Raw genomic sequence first — 18,701 nt, 5'->3', positions numbered from 1 at the left:
AGGAGCTCATGGAGGCCTACTAGAGTATTATTTTCAATTCTATTAATATAGTATGAATCAAGAGTGATCTCAAAAACAAAAAGGAAGGGAAGGAAAAGCTTGTGATGTAATGCATCAGACTTAGCTAACGCTGCAGCCAGAGAGGAGAACTGTGAACCCTGCAGGGACCCGTTCACGCCTACCTAAGGCCTCCGTCCTGGGACCCGCTCACGCCTAAGGCCTCTGTCCAGGCCCAGGAAGCCCCGTACCTGTTCTGCCGAGTGCCCCCTCATTGAAGAAGGCACCGCAGGCAACACCACACAAGACTGGCAGGTGCCGCCCCTCTGCAGAGTTTAACTAAAACTGGGGAGAGCACTTATGGTGATGTCCCATCTTAACTGCAACCAAAGCGGATGTAAGAGGACATGTGTGCCGACGGTCAGCAGCTGTCTACACAGTCCTGAAAACGGGCGCAGCCCCAGAGCCAGCATGCCAGCAAGCACAGCCTAGGGTGGAGAAGGCTGTTGCCGCTCACCCGCCTGCGAGGCATGCCTATCTGACTGTGGGCAACCTCAGCCAGGAGTACGGCAGGGTTACTCCATCTGGGATGTAGCTAGGACTCCATTCAGCCCCTGCCCTCCAAGATCATCACATTTGCTCTTTGAGACGCTGCAGGTCATATACATCTGAAGTACGGTTAGGAGGCACCACAGGAGGCAGCTACAGCACAAAGAGCAGGCAGGGAATGCCCACCACACTGCAGAGGATCCAGAATGCAGAGGTGCTGCACAGCGAGGGAGCCCCAGAGAGCCTGGCCGGCAGGCAGGAGCATGCAGGCACAGAGGACAGGTCTTGGGTTCTCACTGGGGCTCGGGTCTAGAGATCTGCTTACACTCAGCAATGGGGACAGGAAACTGCAGCTGTACCCCAAGGTTCAGGCAATGGAGGAAGCTGGCAGTGCAGCAGGAAGAACTGGCTCCTTATCTTCTGGCAAGGCCCTCCGTAGGCCGGCAGCCCTGCCCTCCTCTTGGGGAGAGAAGGAAGCGGAGCATGGGAGGACATTTGGCAGGAAGGCAGCCCGCATGGGGCACTGACGGTGCGGACAGGGTTAGCTGCACACAGGACTCTTCCTCTACCCCACTGAAATATATCCCAAACTCTGTGACTGCCAGGATGTCCCACGTCATACAGTAGATGTCTCTCCATGCACAGCCAGTGATTGGAACATTTCTTTACCTGCCAGATTCCTCTATGGACGCGAGCCTCAGGAGGCCATGACTGACCAAGTCTTCCTGGGAATAAGTGTCACACACTGAAAGCACTCAGTAGGGAGGAGCTGAGAGCCAGCCCACACCTGTCACAGACATACCAAAAAACCAAGGACACGAGGGCTCCATCCAGACTGTAGCTCTCAAGAAAGAGCAACTAGGCATCCACCTAGAAATGGCAGAGGGAGGGAGGCTCTTCTTTGCCACTGCCTAAGGAGTCACTTTCAGAAGTTACCATTACATGGGGACAGGGGAATCAGAAGTCACCATTACATGGGGAGGGGGGAAGATGAGACAGGGTCTCTCTACATGGCCAAACTCAGAGACCCAGCCTCTGCAGATCTGCCTCTGGCTCCCAAGGATTGGAATAAAGGTGTGTGCCACCACGCCTGGCCTTCCTATTCCCTTCTGGAAGCTGTGTAGTCCCATCTACACAGAAGGGCCTGTAACTGAAACCTTTTTACTCCCCAGGAAGTCACCACCTGTGCAGTCTCTCACATGGCAGAGCCCCTCCCTTGTACCTCAAGGGAACCAGCCTGGGCACCTGGGCACCCAGACTCAGCAGAGGCTAAAGGGTACAGAGTCGCCCTCTTCCTCGTGCAGAGAGAGTGCTTTCGAGCTCCTTCCTCTCTCCAGGCCCCTTCCTGTCTATCCATCCAGCAGTACCAACCGCAGGGCAGGACCAAATCCCACTTCTCCATTTGCTCGCAGGAAAATAAGAACCTCAATGCCTGAAATACGGTCTTTGTTAATAAACTTTTTTTTATATTATGGAAAAAGGTTTCCTAAGCAAACCAATGAATCCAGCCTTTGTTTCTCAGTCACCATGGCCAACGAGTCCTGTACCATCAGCACAGGGGACTAACTTCCAAAGGGGGAAGGGGAAGGAAGGAGCCTGCAGAGGCTGCTGTGAACAGCTCTGGAGCTCACAGACACCAGTGCCTAGTGTTCGGCAGCAGCCCCAGCCTGTGCCTAGCAAGCTGTTACACAGCCCCAAGTCTGAGACAAGCTGGTCTCATGGAAAACCTGTTCTCTCCCCTAGCTCTGTCCACTGGAGAGCAGGGTACCAGAGAGGTGTGCAGACCCAGGTTTACTCTGCCACTACTCATGAGAAGATCCTCAGGGAGATCCTAATCCTATATAATTCTAAAGTTAAAATTATTTTTTTTTTTAAAAAAAAGGAAAAAAACCCAGGGCTGGGTAGTGATGGTGCATGCTTTTGATCCCAGCACTAGGCAGGGGTGGGGCAGGGGCAGGGGCAGGGGCAGGGGCAGGGGCAGGGGCAGGGGCAGGGGCAGGGGCAGGGGCAGGGGCAGGGGCAGGGGCAGGGCTCAGGGGCAGGGGGATCTCTGTGAGTTTGAGGCCAGCCTTGTCTACAGAGTGAGTTAGGACAGCCAGAGAGCTAGCTACACATAGAAACCCTGTCTTGCAAAACCAAAACTACCCCATCCCACCACCAATAAATAAATAATAAAAAGTGAGGCTGGAGGGCTCAGTGGTTAAGAGCACCAGCTCTCTTGCAGAAGACCTAGGTTTGGTACCCACTGGCAGCTCACAACTGTCTGTAACTCCAGGTCCCATACCTCCTGACCTTTGCAGACGCTGCACACACGCAGTACACAGACATATTTGCAGGCAAAGCACCAAGACACATAAAATGAAACAAAGTGCCAGAGTCTTAACAGTCAACAGAAACAGACATGTCTGGAAAAGGCTGTAGTCTACAGGGGTGTGGGGCAAAGTGGGCTTCCACCTTATCCTGGAACGAGGACGGACAGCCGCGCCTGAAGCCCAGGGACACTGAGGCAGCAGCCCACGTTAGCAACAGCATCACTGCTGTACTTCAAAGGCCTGGCTGGGATCTCAGTAATTCAGGAGAATGGCCTCTCAGAAAACCCAGCCTTTAGTAGTTAAAGTGTCACAACATAGACATAGCTTGTCCTCAAACATTCCTGCCACAAAAGTGTGGAAAATTGCCCTGGTGTTTACTGTTCCTCTCTAGCAATATTCAAAGGAGAAGGAAGAGCTTTTATGAGGAAAACCTCCTCTTCCTCCTCCTCCTCTGCTTCCTCTTCCCCCGCTTCCTCCTCTTCCTCCTCCTCTTCCTCTGCCTTCTCTTTCTCTTCTTCCTCCTCTTCTGCTTTTTCCATACGGGGTTTCCTCCATGTAGCCCTGGCTGTATTACAGCTAGCCAGAACACTCACATATTGATAGGAATTAGAAGCCAAGAGCCTGCCTAGGATGTAACGCCAGGTACTCAGGGGCAGAAGCAGGAGATCACAAGTCCAAGAGCAGCCTGGACAACTTAGTGAGACCCTAACTCAAAACAAAAAGTAAAACAGTTGAAGGGACTGTTTGGGGCTAAGTCTTGGAGGGAAGCACCTTCATAGAGGCCCTAGGTTCTATTGACAAGCATCTCAAATTAAAAAAAAACCAAAAAACAAAAAAAAAAAAAAAAATCAAAAACAAAACCAGAAGCCAGGGCTAGGGTATCGCTCAGTAGCTATGCAGTCAGTCACGTGGACACAGCTATGGGCTCAAGCCCTGGGGCTGTCTTTTTTCTTTTGTGAAGGAAGGAACGAAGGAGGGAGGGAGGGAGGGAAAGAAGTTAGGAAGAAAGGAAGGAAGGGAGGGAGGAAGGGAGGAAGGAAGGAAAGACACTAGCACAGGATGTTCTGTTTTTCTTTCATGCGGCTGGCTAAGTGTGACAATGCTATAGCTTGCACGTGAAGGCCCACACAGTATTTGTCAGAGCTCCACCCCAGTGCAGGACTACTGGGTGGTACCTCTCGCAGGCCTTCCTCCAGCTCCAGTTCAGAGGCTGGAGGTGGCACGGAGCCCAAGCACATGAAGTCTAGGCAGCAGGAAGCCTCCTGGTTTCAAAGCCCAAGGGCCACATCAGCTCGCTCTGCACAGGAGATCCAGAGGGGCAGCAGCAACCCCACAAAGCCATCCTAGTCTGTAGCATACCCGGCTTCCTAAGCTCGCCCAGCATTCAGCAATGAGTCAAGGGGGCTGAACAAAGAAAGCACAGCCAGCATGAATCAGTTCTTCAAGGAAGAGATGCCCTCTGAGGCTCCCTTCTAAGGGGGCTGGCTCTGGAAAGAGAAAGCTATTGTGATCGATTGCACTGTGTTTAAAGCAGTAGTTGTCTGAAGAATAAAAACAACACAGGTCCTTATTAACTTGCCTCCCCCAGAAGGAAGCTCCTCCTGGATAGCTCTTCCTCCCACCGAGTCCACACCCACTCCTCCCCTTCGCTGGGTTCTGAGCCTGCAGTTTAGGGGGTGGCAACAGAGCTTTCAGCTCTTAGCCATCTTCTGGATGTGCTGCTGACACATTAAAGGCGAGCACTGTGCTGAAGAGAACCGCATTAGTGAAGGCGGACTGACTTTGAATTAATGAGCTGAGTACTGCACCGTGCCAGGAAAACTTAGTTAAAAGAAAAATTCAGTTTAAAGAACAAACCCCCTTCCAAACTGAACTGTGTTCACAACCAATTCTACTAACAAAGCAAGGAACACTAGATATGACCCAAAAAGCGATTATTGGCATAGGTTTACCCTGGGAAAGTCAGTGAAATACATAAACTAAACCATAACCCCTCACTACCACAGCAAGAAACAATCCTTCAACACATTCAGAAGAGCAGGCTGACCAAGTCCTTGTGTCCTGGCGCCATGACTCACTCTCTGTGGAAATAACAACCCAGAGGCAACCCAGAGGCAGGGTGCTGGTGCTCAGCTGCCCTCCCACTACTCAAGGCCAACCTTGCCTCAGAAAACAAACCAGGGTCCGCAAAAGAGGAGGCAATGGTGCAACTTCTCCGGTCTTCCAGAATCCAGGTTCATCCGACACCTGCCACCTCCACCATGCTGCACAAGGCTGACCCCAAGATCAAAGCCATGCACTTGAGGTGCACTGGAGGCAGGGCCACATCCGCCTTAGCCCCAAGATCGGTCCCCCGGGTCTGTCTCCAAAAAAAAAGGTGGTGATGACACTGCAACGCCACCGGTGACTGGAAAGGACTCATGGTTACAGTGAAACTGACCATCCAGAACAGACAGGCCCAGCCTGAGGTGGTGCCCTCTGCCCCTGCCCTGGTAGGTCATTGAAGCCCTCAAGGAGCTGAGAGACAGAAGGAAGCAGAACATTAAACACACTGGAAACATCGCTTTTGATGAGATTGTCAACACTGCCCCTCAGATCCTGGGTACCGCGCCGTCGGTGGGCTGCACTGTGGATGGCTGCCAGCCTCATGACATCATAGAAGGCATCAATGGTGGTGCACTGGAGTGTTCAGCTAGTAAAGAGCAACAAGAAAGTAATCTCAATCCAAGACTCTCTGATTTAAAACGGCGAGAGGTAGAGGCACTAGTGTGCAGGCCTAATGTCCAGAGTTTGATCCCCAAATTCCATAAGGTACCAGGAGAAAACCAACTCCCTGACCCCCTGCACGTACACACACACGTACACACACACATACACACACACACAGCTGTGACACACAGGCCCTATGTCAAGGACTCTGGAGGATGTCACAGGAAGACTCAGGAGCATTAGATACTTGGATGAGCCAGTGACCTATTTAACAATAACGTGACAGGTTCTTCTCTAGGCTACAGCACACACTTGGGGCAAGGCTGTAAAGCCTTTACGGAGGAAAAGCCTTGTGGAAATATCTATGTAGAGGCCTGCAGAGGACAGCTAGCGAGGGTCACCAGGAGAAAAAACATAAGATGGCCCAGGTCAACTCCAGAGAAGGTGTTCATATTTCTGCACCAAACACAGTTTCCTGGGAAGGACCACAGATCTTCAGGGACCCTGGTGTATTGCTGCAACTCAAAAGCATAGGCTGCAGGGTAGCTCAGTGGTGGAGCACTTGCCTTTAAGAACAAGGCCTGCGTCTGATCCCTTGTACCATGGGGCAGGGTGAAGACCTATGGAGACCTGAGTCCAGACATTGATATTGACAGCTCCCAGGAAACTGCTTTAGATCACAGTTCATTCTTCTGTGGGCTTGTGTGTTCCTGACAGAAGGCCACTAGGAAAACCTACCTTTGGCACAGATTAAAGGTGGCACAGATTAAAGGTAGCACACTTTTTTTTTTTCTTTTTCTTTTTTTCGGAGCTGGGGACTGAACCCAGGTCCTTGCATTTGCTAGGCAAGGGCTCTACCACTAAGCTAAATCCCCAACCCCTGGTGGCACACTTTTAATCCCAGTACTTGGGAGACAAAGGCAGGAGGATCTCTGTGAGTTCAGGGCCAGTCTGTTCAGTCTACATAGAGGGTTCTGCGCCAGCCAGGACTACACAGTAAGATCCTGTCTAGGGGGGGAAAAGACCAAAAACAGAAAGAAAGAAAGAAAGAAAGAAAGAAAGAAAGAAAGAAAGAGAGAGAGAGAGAGAGAGAGAGAGAGAGAGAGAGAGAGAGAAAGAAAGAAAGAAAGAAAGAAAGAAAGAAAGAAAGAGAGAGAGAGAGAGAGAGAGAGGGAGGGAGGGAGAGAGAGAGAGAGAGAAAGAAAGAAGGCAGGCAGGCAGGCAGGCAGGCAGGCAGGGAGGGAGGGAGGGAGGGAGAAAGAAAGGAAGATGGATGGATGGGAGGAGGAGGAAGGGACCCTTCTCCTAGGCAGTGCCCAGTCCCAGGCTACCCCAGTACGTACACTCAGTTGTGTGAGATGGAGTCTTACTCACCATTCAGCCCAAGCTTGCCTCAACTCTTGGTCCTCGACCGAGCCTGCACTCAACTTTGTGTTAATACTTAATAAGATATTTAAAGAAACTAAAAGTCTGAAAACCTGAGCCCCTTTGAAACATAGCCGAAGTAGGTAGGTACATCTAACAACGGGGCCCAATCAGAGGCCATTCCCAAACTCAGCACTGCTGGCTTTGCAACTCTGTCAGTCAGGTGACTACAGTGTCCCCTCTCTCCACTGTCAGTCAGGTGACTACAGTGTCCCCTCTCTCCGTTGTCAGTCCTAGGCTAGAAAAGACGCATGTAAAACCTTATAGATACCAAGCCATTATCCCAAACTATTTCCTCTAAAACCAAACATATTTGAAGTTTAAATATGAACTTCACCTTAGAGAAACCCCAAAGTCCATGGTACTGACAAATGTGCCTGGCGGGTGATTTTGTCCACAAAGTCCTATGCTTTCTATCCTAGAGGATAGAAAAGTCCTATCCCACAGGCCACACATGGTCAGCTAAGAACACACACAGCAGGGCTTCCTAGTGCCCAGCATTCAGCTTTCTGCTCAGAGCTTCCATTAAAATGTGAGTGTCCAGGCTGGAGAGATGGCTCAGTGGTTAAGAGCACTGACTGCTCTTCCAGAGGTCCTGAGTTCAATTCCCAGCAACCACATGGTGGCTCACAACCATCTGTGGAGAGATCTGATGCCCTCTTCTGGTGTATCTGGAGACAGCTACAGTGTACTCATATACATAAAATAAATCTTAAAAAAATATGAGTGTTGCCTCTCACTGTGAAGCTCTGGCTTCAGCTAACACCACATAAACCAGGTGTGGTGGCACAAGCTATGAACCTAGCAGTCAAGCGGTGGAGGCAGGAGGATCAGAAATTCGAAGTGGTCCTCAAGGCTAGCTTCGGATACGTGAAATCTTAGAGATTCCATGTGGGGAGACATGGATGGTCTAAGCATGAACCCAGCAACAGACCTGATGGACACCACAGGTCTCCACACCCCCTCTGACTAAGGCACCCTCTGCATGCCTCCCCAACATCCACTCAGTTGTCACCCCATGCACAACCAGCTCTTGTCTGAGCGTGCACACAGCACTCAAGGGAAGGGGCTGGCCGACACTGCAGACCAGGACATTGTGCATCCGCATGTCAGAATCTCACGGGCCTGCTCCTTCGCTCCCACACGATGCTGATCACAGGAAGGAAGGGGGATGCCTTCTAAAACCCTCCAGCGTTGTACTGAGAAAGAGCACACTGACCCGTGGTGGTGTGTGGGGTCTGTGTAGGTAGCAGCCCCCTCTTCACTCTACACAGCACCGGGGTAGCCCATCCAGGTCTACACAGCAATGGGATCTCCAACAGAAGCAAAAGCAAAGGATTGTGGAGGGGGAAAAATAAATCAGCAAGTCTGCACCCGGTTACACCTGCCCACGGGCACATACATCAGTGACTGGAGCAGATTATAAGTCACCAGAACTCTCACACAGGACACGAGTGGGAAAACTAAAGGCAGGAGGGAGGCACCACGAATGCCCAGGCTGCGGTTCAATTTTCTTTGAACATAAAACTGCTCTTAAAAATAAAGCCTACTTGGGTGCACATGGTCAACTTACAAACTGACAATCGGTTCTAAGAGAGGGTCTCACTCTGTAGCTCAGGCTGGCCTCAAATTTTCAGCACTCTTCCTGCCTTTGCTTCCCAAGTGCTGAAATGACAAAGCCACTATGCCTGGCTTTTCCTTTTTTTCTTAAAGGCAGAATCTCATTGCAACCAAGACTGGCCGTGTGCCCCACCTGAGTCCTGCGTGACAGACAGCACTTATGTCTGCTCTGAGGCTGTGTGGGGAAGTCTAGTCCATACTGCCTCTGCGGCTTCTAACTGAACCGAGTTCACAGGGTCATCTAGAGTGCTTTACTTGAAATACTTCTCTTCTTGAGAGCTTGTCAGGAGGCTCTGGCGGGGAAGCAGGGCTACTCATATACCCTTGACTGAATATGGGTCAGTCCTCTACCCTGGGAAAATCATCCTCTTCAACACGGAGCAGTGAGGGAGGAGGGGCACGCAGGCTGCCGGAGAGATCTGATGGATCGACCCTTGCTAGCAATGGGGTGACACATGTTGAGCCCGCCACCCTCACATCCAGAAACACTTAAGGGTGCTGGAGAGATGGACGACTCCATGATGGAAAGCACGGGTTGCTCTTGCAGAGAGCGGGCCAGGCTCTGTTCCCCGCAGCACCTCAGCAGCTCACATCCATGTGTGGCTTCCGTCTCAGGGGTCTGACACTCCAGGCTTCTGCTGGCACACGGCTCAAGCACGGTGTGCACGTTCATTCATGTAGGTAATCACACGGAGACACATTTTTATCTTGCAAAAAAGAATTCCCAAGCATTACCACCAAGAAATGTTCATACAGTAACAGGCTGAAGCGAGCTGCTGAGTCTTCAAATCAATTCAAAGTATAAGCAAGCAGGCTTGGTTAACTGCACCTTCTGTTTTAAACCAGGCCTGTCGTTTCTGCAGTTCAAGACTGACATCCAGACCCCGGCCTGAAGACGCCACACCTTGTACCTGTGTACGTCCTGAGGCTAACCATTCCGACCATTTCCAGTTGGCTTATCTGAGTTGTCAACCCCAATGCTATTCTGTGAAGCTCTGCTGGGGGTGTGTGGGGCTGCACCCTTGTTAACCTAAGGTGGGCCGCATACCACTTATTAAGTTATGTGAACAACATTTCAAACATGCACCGAGGTTGAAGGGGGAACGTCTCTACTTCATTCTGAAATAGCCAGGATGGTTGCAGCAGAGGCTCCACAGCAGCAGGCTTGTGTGCGTCTGGCCACAGGCACCACCATTAGTGGAGCTCCTGGGAAAGTGCAGCTCTGAGCAGAATACAAGTCACCTCTTCAGTAGCAAGAATCAACCGCACAGGAAAAATGCAAGGCGGGAGGGAGGGAGGCGCCCCAAAAGCTCCAGGGCCCAGAGGCTCAATTTTCTTTGAACATAAAACTGCTCTAAAAAATAAAGCCTACTTGGGGGCTGGAGAGATGGCCCAGTGGTCACAAGCACTGACTGCTCTTCCAGAGGTCCTGAGTTCAATTCCCAGCAACCACAAGGTGGCTCACAACCATCTGTAATGGGATCCAATGCCTCTTCTGGTGTGTCTGAAGACAGCTACAGTGTACTCAAATATGTAAAATAAATAAATCTAAAAAAAAAAATGCTGCGTGTATGCACATGGTCAGCTATTACACACACACACACACACACACACACACACACACACACACACACACACACACAGTGTGACAGCCCCCACCCCCACACGCAGTGTCCTGGGGAAGGTGATCACTCACAGGGTATCATCTTTCTCAACTCAAAGCACCGCTGAAAGACTAAGAAAGGCCAGTACTTCAGACCCTGTCCCAGGGCGATCACAGCACGCTGAGCTCCTGGGAGGGAAGCAGTGGCAAGGACAGTCAGGGGCACACTGCCAGGGGCCAGTTGACTGTGCTTGGGGATCTTCCCTGATGCACTGCATGTTGGGCAGGCTTCCTGTAGTCGGGCAGGCACGGCACCACCACCACGGCTCTGTATCCCAACCTTTGCACTGTTTATGTTGAAGCCAGGTCTCTTTAAGTTTCCTAGGGTGGCCTGGAATTTGTAATCCCCCTGTCTCAGCCTCCAAAGCAGCTGAGATTTCAGGCCTAAATCCTGGGCCTGGCCAGACTAAGGACTTCATTCCATGGCTCTCTGAACATGGAGCACATGAAAGCCCATGTTCATCAAGTGAAATGGCAATCACCTCCCAGGTCCCAAAAATGTAAGGTGCAAACACACAAGGCCGCGCCACAAAGCTGTTGTTTTAATTTGTAGCTCACCAACTGTGAAAAAAGAAGCCGGCTGTAAACATTAGCACCCTGACCTCCCTCCATCAGGAGAGGCTGACAGAAGACAGGGACAAGACACACTATCTCACCTCACTAGGCACTGAGAACAAAGCACCTCCTTTATAAATGAAGACAGGCCAGACTTGGCTAAGGAGCTAGCACATCCCACCGTTAAGTAAGCCCAAAGGTGAGTATGACGAGAGAAATTCACAATACACAGACCAGGGTGTTCTCTGGAGTGTGTCCTTGCTGGAGGCTGCCCCGAAGCAGGCCCTGCTAATGGTACTAACACTCCCCACACAATGATGTCAGACAGCCTGAATAAGTGTTCACACCAGCCTGGGTCCCACAGCCCAGGAAGCATACTGCTGTTCACAGACAACAGCCCACACAGGCAACCTTGCACAATAGGGTCCAAAGATGCGCCGTGGGCATCATGATGACCCCCACTGAGTTCCTGAATTCTGCTTCCACGCCCTCCCCCTCGGTCATCATGTGTCCACTCGATGGCCCTTCTCCACAGCCTGTCATTCGAAGACTAACTGGGAGGCAATATGAGAGGGCAAATTAGAGCCTGAAACTCACACGCAGCGCTTGACAGACAAATGCTGTGCCGCCTAAAAGGGCCTGGGTGGGCCATGAAACCCCACGGAGGGATGCTGAGGATGGAGGGTACTGACTGGCATGGCAGGGAGCAGGTGAGACCAGAAGGATCCAAGGGAGAGAGAGACCTGGGGAAAGGCGGAAGGTCTCTTAAAGCGAGACGACTCTAAACTGGCCCCTGGGTAACTGCGAGCTGCCCACTGACCAAAGGGGCTGAGGAGAGCTCAGGCCGTGTACAGCAGGGGCCGCTCTGGTTTACAGTACACTCTGCTCCTGCCCCTGCCCCTGCCCCTGCCCCTGCCCCTTGCTCTCTGCTTTGCACCAGCTGGCTCGGCAGCAGGCATGTCCAGCCACACAGCAAGCCAGGCTGGTCTCCAGGCCAGGCCAGATGGGCTCATCATTCAGCCTGTGGAGACGGCGTTGCCGCCCCCTGCACACCTGAGAACCAGCACAGGGTAAGCGATGTGTTGACTCCAGAGACCCACGGGATTCCGGAATGCGGCACACTGGGCTGCCTCGGAATCCTTTCCCACCCCCAGAGACACATGGTCCTCCTCGCCTCACTGCTACACAGTTAATACTTGCTAAGTTTCTTCAAAGTTCTAAACTTTTGGGCCACACGTGGTGGTTCATGCCTGTGATCCCAGCACTGAGGCAGGAGGATTACAAGATCGAAGCCCACCTAGGCTATGCTATGAGAGGACAACTCCCCATATCCAGCAACCTCTGAGGACCACAGCACCCAAGTGCTACACACACAGCTCAGCTGTCTAACACTCCTCAGTCAACAAACCATGTGTGGACACGAACAGACCTATGCAAGGACATCCCCCTCCCCTGCAACTGCCCATCGCCAGTTGGATTTCAAACAAAACCCAGATTAGGGGTCTGGTTGTTATGGATTCCTGAGAGAATCTGACTGACTGACTGAGTCTCTTCATGTTCCCTGAATGGCTTCAAACTTTCTTCACAGCCCACCAGTGCTGGGTGCTGAGATTCGAGGTGCTTGCCACACTCACTCCCAGCTAACAAAGGAACCCCCTCTTAAAAGAGAAAATATTCCTTCAATCCCAAGCACTGAGCAGCTGCTCTTATTGCAATGTTATTAAGTGGGTACAGTAGAGGAGGCCCAGTGTGCTGGCACTGGTGCTCCCAGACGCTCACAGGACTGAGGTGGAAGGACCACACATCAACCTGGAGCATGAGCCAGGCCAGCCAACGTGGCCAGACCCTGCATCAAAAACAAGCAGGCAAGGAAACTGGCGGGCAGGGGCTCCTCACACATGAGCAAGCTCTAGTGACAACGCACACTCTGCCGGACCTGGTAGCCAGCAGAGGACAGCTTCTCCGGGACGTAAAACCACGGGGCCGGCAGTTCCTTGGGACAGGCCCTAGCTCTGGCTCTCTGCTAAGCAGGCTGCAGACTGCTCCTCCCACCCTCGTCCGGGGCAGCTCGTGCTGTCCTTGGCTCTAACACACCGGCAGCATGTTAATCCACTCTTTGTGTTTGCTCTCAACTATTAAAACAGCATTATCTGCTGTTCACAAAAATAAAGCAAACCACTGCTGCCGGCAGTGCCTGGCCACAGGCACGTGGGAAAGCCATCTCTGCGTCCTGATGCACTCTTCAGTTATCCAAGGAAAGGCCAGCTTCAGTTACAGCGGTTCGAGGGCACCAGGGCTGCAGCAGTGCTCTCTCTAGGCAGAGCCTCCTAGGACCTAGGAATCCCTGGACTCAACCCCTGAGCTGCATAAAGCAAGTGTGTGGCACACGCCTACAATATTAGTACTTGAGAGGTCGAGGCGGGAGGGTGAGTAGGGAGTCCAAGGTCATTGTCTCACACAGGGAGCTGGAGGCAGCATGGGTCAGAGACCCTGACCCGAGGAGAAGAGATATAAACAATAAGATAAGAAAGCAGAATGGACTGCGCAGCTGCGCATCCAGCCGCCCCGCACAGTCCTCCCAGTCAAGCTCCACTTGGTAGAACAGTTCACAGACTTTGGGTGTAAGATAATCCGTGGCCGTCAGAAAAGCATTTGGTGTTCCAGGGAATCGCAGCTGTCAGCTTTACAATGCCGTGTGTTTGCCCACATAAAAGAATGTAATGAGCTAGGGAAATATCGAGTGTCATGAGCTAGAGTCAAAGCCTCGTGGATCAGCGGTCAGTGCCGGGAGCTGGCAGAGGCGCCAGCAAAGTTCCTATCGTGCCCTGCTGTCAGGTCTGCAGCTGCGCAGAGCCTGAGGGACTCAGGCTTAAGTCACACTCAGCAGAAGACCGGAAGTCAAGAGCAGTCCAGGCTGGCACAGAACCACAGGGCTACCTGCGGGAAGCTCTTGTTCTGCCACAGTCGTCCCCCAAAAACGGCAGGGCTCACCAGTTCTCACAACAGAGGACTCTGCGTCATTCCACTTCCACAGCAGGATACATGGGGAAGACAGTGCTGTGTGGGAAGGCCCTGGGTTTGAGCCCCAACACCACAGAAGGAAAGACGAGCTCCACACCACACCTGTACTTGGGATGACTGCACCGACATCTGGGGCTGTGTGAGGATGCACTAGAGCTAGGCTGGCCTGCACAAGCCTCCGCCCCAGCATCCGGGAAACGTGCATGAGTTTGAGGTCAGACTAGGCTACAGAGCCAGACCTTGTCCTCAAGTCATCGAGTTCAAGACGAATCACTCCTGGGAGGCGTGTAATCCCTACCATTTATTTTTGGTTAATCTTACAACAAAAAGTTTTTAAAAATGTACAGTATGGTGCTGGAGACATGGCTCAGTGGTTAAGAGCACTTGCTGTCTTACAGAGGACCTAGATTTGGTTCCCAGCACCCACAAGGTGGCCCACAACAGCGTACATGGAGATCTCTCCATTCCAAGGGATCTGACACTCTCTGAACCCTGCAGGCACCAGGCACACATATGGTAAACAGGCATACACACAGGCAAAAGACGTACCCATATAAAATAAAAATAAATCTTAACAAATTCATAAGTACAGTGCAGGGGTTGGCACAGTAACTCGGGGGAAAGGCATTTGAACACGGGTATGATCCCAAGAGCCTCACAATGGAAGGAGTGATAAACTCCAGACAGGTGTCTGCTCACTTCCACACACAGGCACACACATTAGAGACACACAGAATAACATTTTAAAATGTTAACAGTGTGCATTCAAAGCCAAAGGTAGAAGCAACCAAGGTGTTCATCAATAAATGAACTAAAGTGTGCACACACACCGGACTACACTATCCAGCTTTGAAAATGAATCATCCCAACACTGGGAAGGAAGAGGCAGTCATATCTCTGAGTCTTAGACTAGCCTGGTCTACAAAGAATTTTCAGGCCAGCTAGGGCTACATTCTAAGACCCTATTTCAAAAACAAAGAAAAAAGAAAAAGGAAGGACATTTTCGTCCAGCACAGATAAACCTTGAGAACTAGGCTAAGTCAGATAAAGGAGGGCCAAAGATCAAACTTGCTTCCACCTCTTTGTGGCCCTTAGAGAAGACAGAAAACAGACTTGGAGCTGGGCAGCTCAGTGGAAGGGCACTTGCCTCGCACACACATGGCCCTGGGTTCCATCCTAGCATTGACAACAAAAGAGACTAGAACAATGGCTAGGGCGTGTGTCAGCATTTACTGGTACAGTGTTGTTTGGAATGGTTGTTAAGACAGATGTATTGTAATTAATTACATGTCTGTATTTAATACTCTTAAGCTACTCACTTAAAATACACTTAAATGGGGCTGGGGATTTAGCTCAGTGGTAGAGCGCTTACCTAGGAAGCGCAAGGCCCTGGGTTCGGTCCCAGCTCCGAAAAAAAGAACCAAAAAAAAAAAAAAAATACACTTAAATTTATTATATGCATATTTTACAACCATAAATATTTAACATATAGGGGTTGGGGATTTAGCTCAGCGGTAGAGCGCTTGCCTAGCAAGCACAAGGCCCTGGGTTCGGTCCCCGGCTCCGGAAAAAAAAAAAGAAAAGAAAAGAAAAGAAAATATTTAACATATAGTACAGATCTACTGGAAACTTAGCAAATAAAGCCATCCACACTTAAGACAGGTTAAGCACCCATTTTTTAACATAACTTTGTGGCTACCCAAAAGAGCAGCACTCTGGAGAAGCCCACAGAGCATGGAGACAATACCCCCAGGGTGTGCCCCACTCCCTACAGGAAAGCAGCCAGAAGAGCTGACCTGAGTGCACAGCTGCTGAAGGACCCGTTCCTTACTCCTTACTCCTTTCAAATTTTCAGTTTAAAATGTTACAACCAGAACATTTCTCTTGCTTTCTCTTAACTCCCCGAGAAGGGTCTAACCCAGCAGCTTTCCAGCTTGAGCGGGTTTCAGAAGCACAGCACCTGATGGTGACACCGCAGACTGTATGCCTGCTCCTAGAAATGCAGACTTAGCAGTGTCAGCACGGTAAGGTAAGAACCAGCATTGTAAACAGTGCTGTTAACCACTAATGCAGGGGTCGCTTGATTGGTCAGTCAGTCGGTCGGTCGAGTTGGTGTCTGGGAGCAGCCCTAAGCATCCCATTATCCTAAATCGTTTTGCTTCTAAATCTAGTTACCTGAACTTTCAGCTCTGGCCTTGGTTTCCAATATGTGCACAGGCAAGAAACACAACAAGAAAAGAAATGCATTTCTTGATTAGGACGAACAAACATCACAGAATAACAGCTACCAAGAAAACTGATTCAGTTAAGAACTTCTCAGACTTAGACATGTTAAACAAAAACAAAAAAAAAAAAAACAAATTACTCTCTGTGAGTTGGGAGCCAGCCTGCTCAGAGGTAGTTCCAGGTCAGCCAGGGCTACACAGAGAAACCCTGTCTCGAAAAACTAAAGAAAATCCCATAACTACTCACTCAGAGTGAAGAATGTTACTTAAAATGAACCTTGTGTTCAGCAGGAAACTGATGGGAGCAGTGTGCTGTGGGGCAAACACAGTCAGGCAGCCCCAGTAACGGTCAGCCACAGCCTGAACACAAACTCAAGCCAACTCACGGACTGTGATCTACATCAGTCTCTCAGGACATGATCCAAGCATGAGTCACAAACACCCGACCAAAAGATGCTCCGCTGTCACCTGTCACACCCTTCAGGACCAATGGCTAGGATGTCCCTCAGTGTAGGTCAATCCCAAACACAAAAGATAAAGTCATCATTACCAGAAGCAGAAGTGATGCAGAGACACGAGCATCCTTCCCAGACCAACCATGCTAAGACAGACCCGTGCAGTACCCATTCAGGATAAAGAGTAAGACAGACCTTAGGGACCATCCAACCACTGGGTGCAAAACAGGGCGGCATATACCTGTGACAGACAGACAGACAGACAGACAGACAGACAGACAGACAGGCAGGCAGATGGCTTCTTTCCTTTTCTCCCTTCCTCCAAGTGAGCTCTCACTATGTTGCCCAGACTGCACTCAAATTCTAGGCTCAAGTGATCCTCCTGCATCAACTTCCCCAGTAGCTGGGACTTAAGAAAGAACTACATAGCATTTTTCTTACACACACACACACACACACACACACACACACACACACACACACACACACAAAAACCTGTCACCCCAGCCTCCAAGCACGTCCTTTCCAAGGGTGATGGGTAGCACCCAACATGTTACAGGTAACCAACACCACTAGAAAACACACACAGCTTTCATTCCTGTACAGACTCAAGACAAAGAGGAACAGGTATGGCGGCTCTGTAGGCAAAGGCCTTCTCCACGGCGGATCCGATGGAAGAGACACAGTCCATGGTTTGGTTTTTTTTTTTTTTTTTTCTTTCTTAAAGATTTATTTATTATATATAAGTACACTGTCACTGTCTTCAGACACACCAGAAGAGGGCATCGGATCCCATTACAGATGGTTGTGAGCCACCATGTGGTTGATGGGATTTGAACTCAGGACCTGTGGAAGAGCAGTCAGTGCTCTTAACCACTGAGCCATCTCTCCAGCCCCAGTCCATGGTTTTAAGACATTTACTGTCATGGCGGAAAGAGGATGTGTAAAACAGCACCCCACTTCTCAGGGTGGGCCTGGGATTAAATACCTTTTGCAGGGAGGAGTGTCTGGGAAGGAGAGTTTATTAGTTAAGCCTCCAGGTCTTTAAGTACCTCATTATAAATGGAGATCTGCCTTGAACCCACATGACTATAGGTCCTGTCCTCTACCTGTGGAGGAGCTTGGGGCATTGCCCTTATGTGACTGACGGCCACAAATCTATGGGGACTGTGGCTAGTGACAGGAGCCTGGTGCCCGGGAATCAAGCGAAACTCCAGGGTTTGAAGCCATAACTCAACCAGGCCAGGCTGCCTTTCACAGTCCCACATCTCCCATTTTTATTATATTTTGAAGGAGAGGTGTCACTAGAGTGACTGTGTCATTTGTAGTGAAAATTTCGGGTGGGGTATAAGTATCAAAATAAATCACTACACAGGCCGGAGGGATAGCACAACTAAGCCAGAGGGGTAAGGAGGGATGAGGGTGGGGGTTGGGAAGACAAGGGAGTATAGAACCAATTAACTATTCCATGGTTGTAGTCTGTCAAGGTATTAACACTGGTTTGAAACAACATTAGGTTAATCTAGCTAGACATCATGATTTCTTACTATCATGTAACTTCCCTGAGTTCAGTCGCCATTTGACTGGAAGCTGGAAACTCCCAAGTCTGTGCTCTGTGGGTCTCAGTATGTTTGCTTCAGTCGGATGGGGTGTCTGGAAGAAGGCAGGTCTGAGGAGAGGGTGGTCAGTCTTGCCCGATCTGTGGCAGCAGCACTGTAGATAAACAGTCCTTGAGTAATCTGGGGTTCCTTTGTGGGTCTCTGTGGGTCACCAGCTGGGAGTAGGCTTCAGCTGGGTTTGCCCCAGTTGGTAGCACCAGTTGTAGGTTAGTGGGGTCCTGCGTCTGCTCCGCCACAGGGCACAGGGAGACAGGACACAGGAGGTGACTGTGCTGACCCCCACGCCAGTCATTGGGCGGGTGCTGTGTTGTAGAGAAGCCACAGGGTGCAGCTCCAGGGTGGGGAAGCACAGTCTGAGGTGCAAGACAACAGGGGCAACCTTGGGGATCCCCAGGTCTGAACAAGGCTGGGGCCGTCTGATTCTCAGGCTCTTGGACACCCAAGCACCACTGGGAGCCATGGAAGAGCTGAGAACAGAGTGGGGGCCCACAGGCTGTGGGGGTGGGGGAAGAGGGGGTGCTCCCGCTGGTCCCACGGGGAGATTCTTTGGC

The 18,701-nt window shown here is 50.8% G+C and overlaps 1 protein-coding gene and 1 pseudogene across 4 annotated transcripts in view; one reads left to right on the top strand and one right to left on the bottom strand.

The window, feature by feature from the left end:
• Positions 1-18,701, bottom strand: part of Sec14l1 (SEC14-like lipid binding 1) — a 47,177-nt gene that overhangs the window by 19,256 nt on the left and 9,220 nt on the right.
• Positions 2,019-11,904, top strand: Rpl12-ps9 (ribosomal protein L12, pseudogene 9; annotated as a pseudogene). Its single transcript, XR_015631372.1, has 2 exons — positions 2,019-5,553; positions 11,771-11,904. The product of XR_015631372.1 is annotated as a ribosomal protein L12, pseudogene 9 (transcript).

This window comes from Rattus norvegicus, chromosome 10 (genome assembly GCF_021556685.1).
Source record: "Rattus norvegicus strain SHRSP/BbbUtx chromosome 10, alternate assembly SHRSP_T2T, whole genome shotgun sequence".
Lineage (NCBI taxonomy): Eukaryota > Metazoa > Chordata > Mammalia > Rodentia > Muridae > Rattus > Rattus norvegicus.
This window is presented reverse-complemented; position numbering and strand designations above follow the sequence as displayed.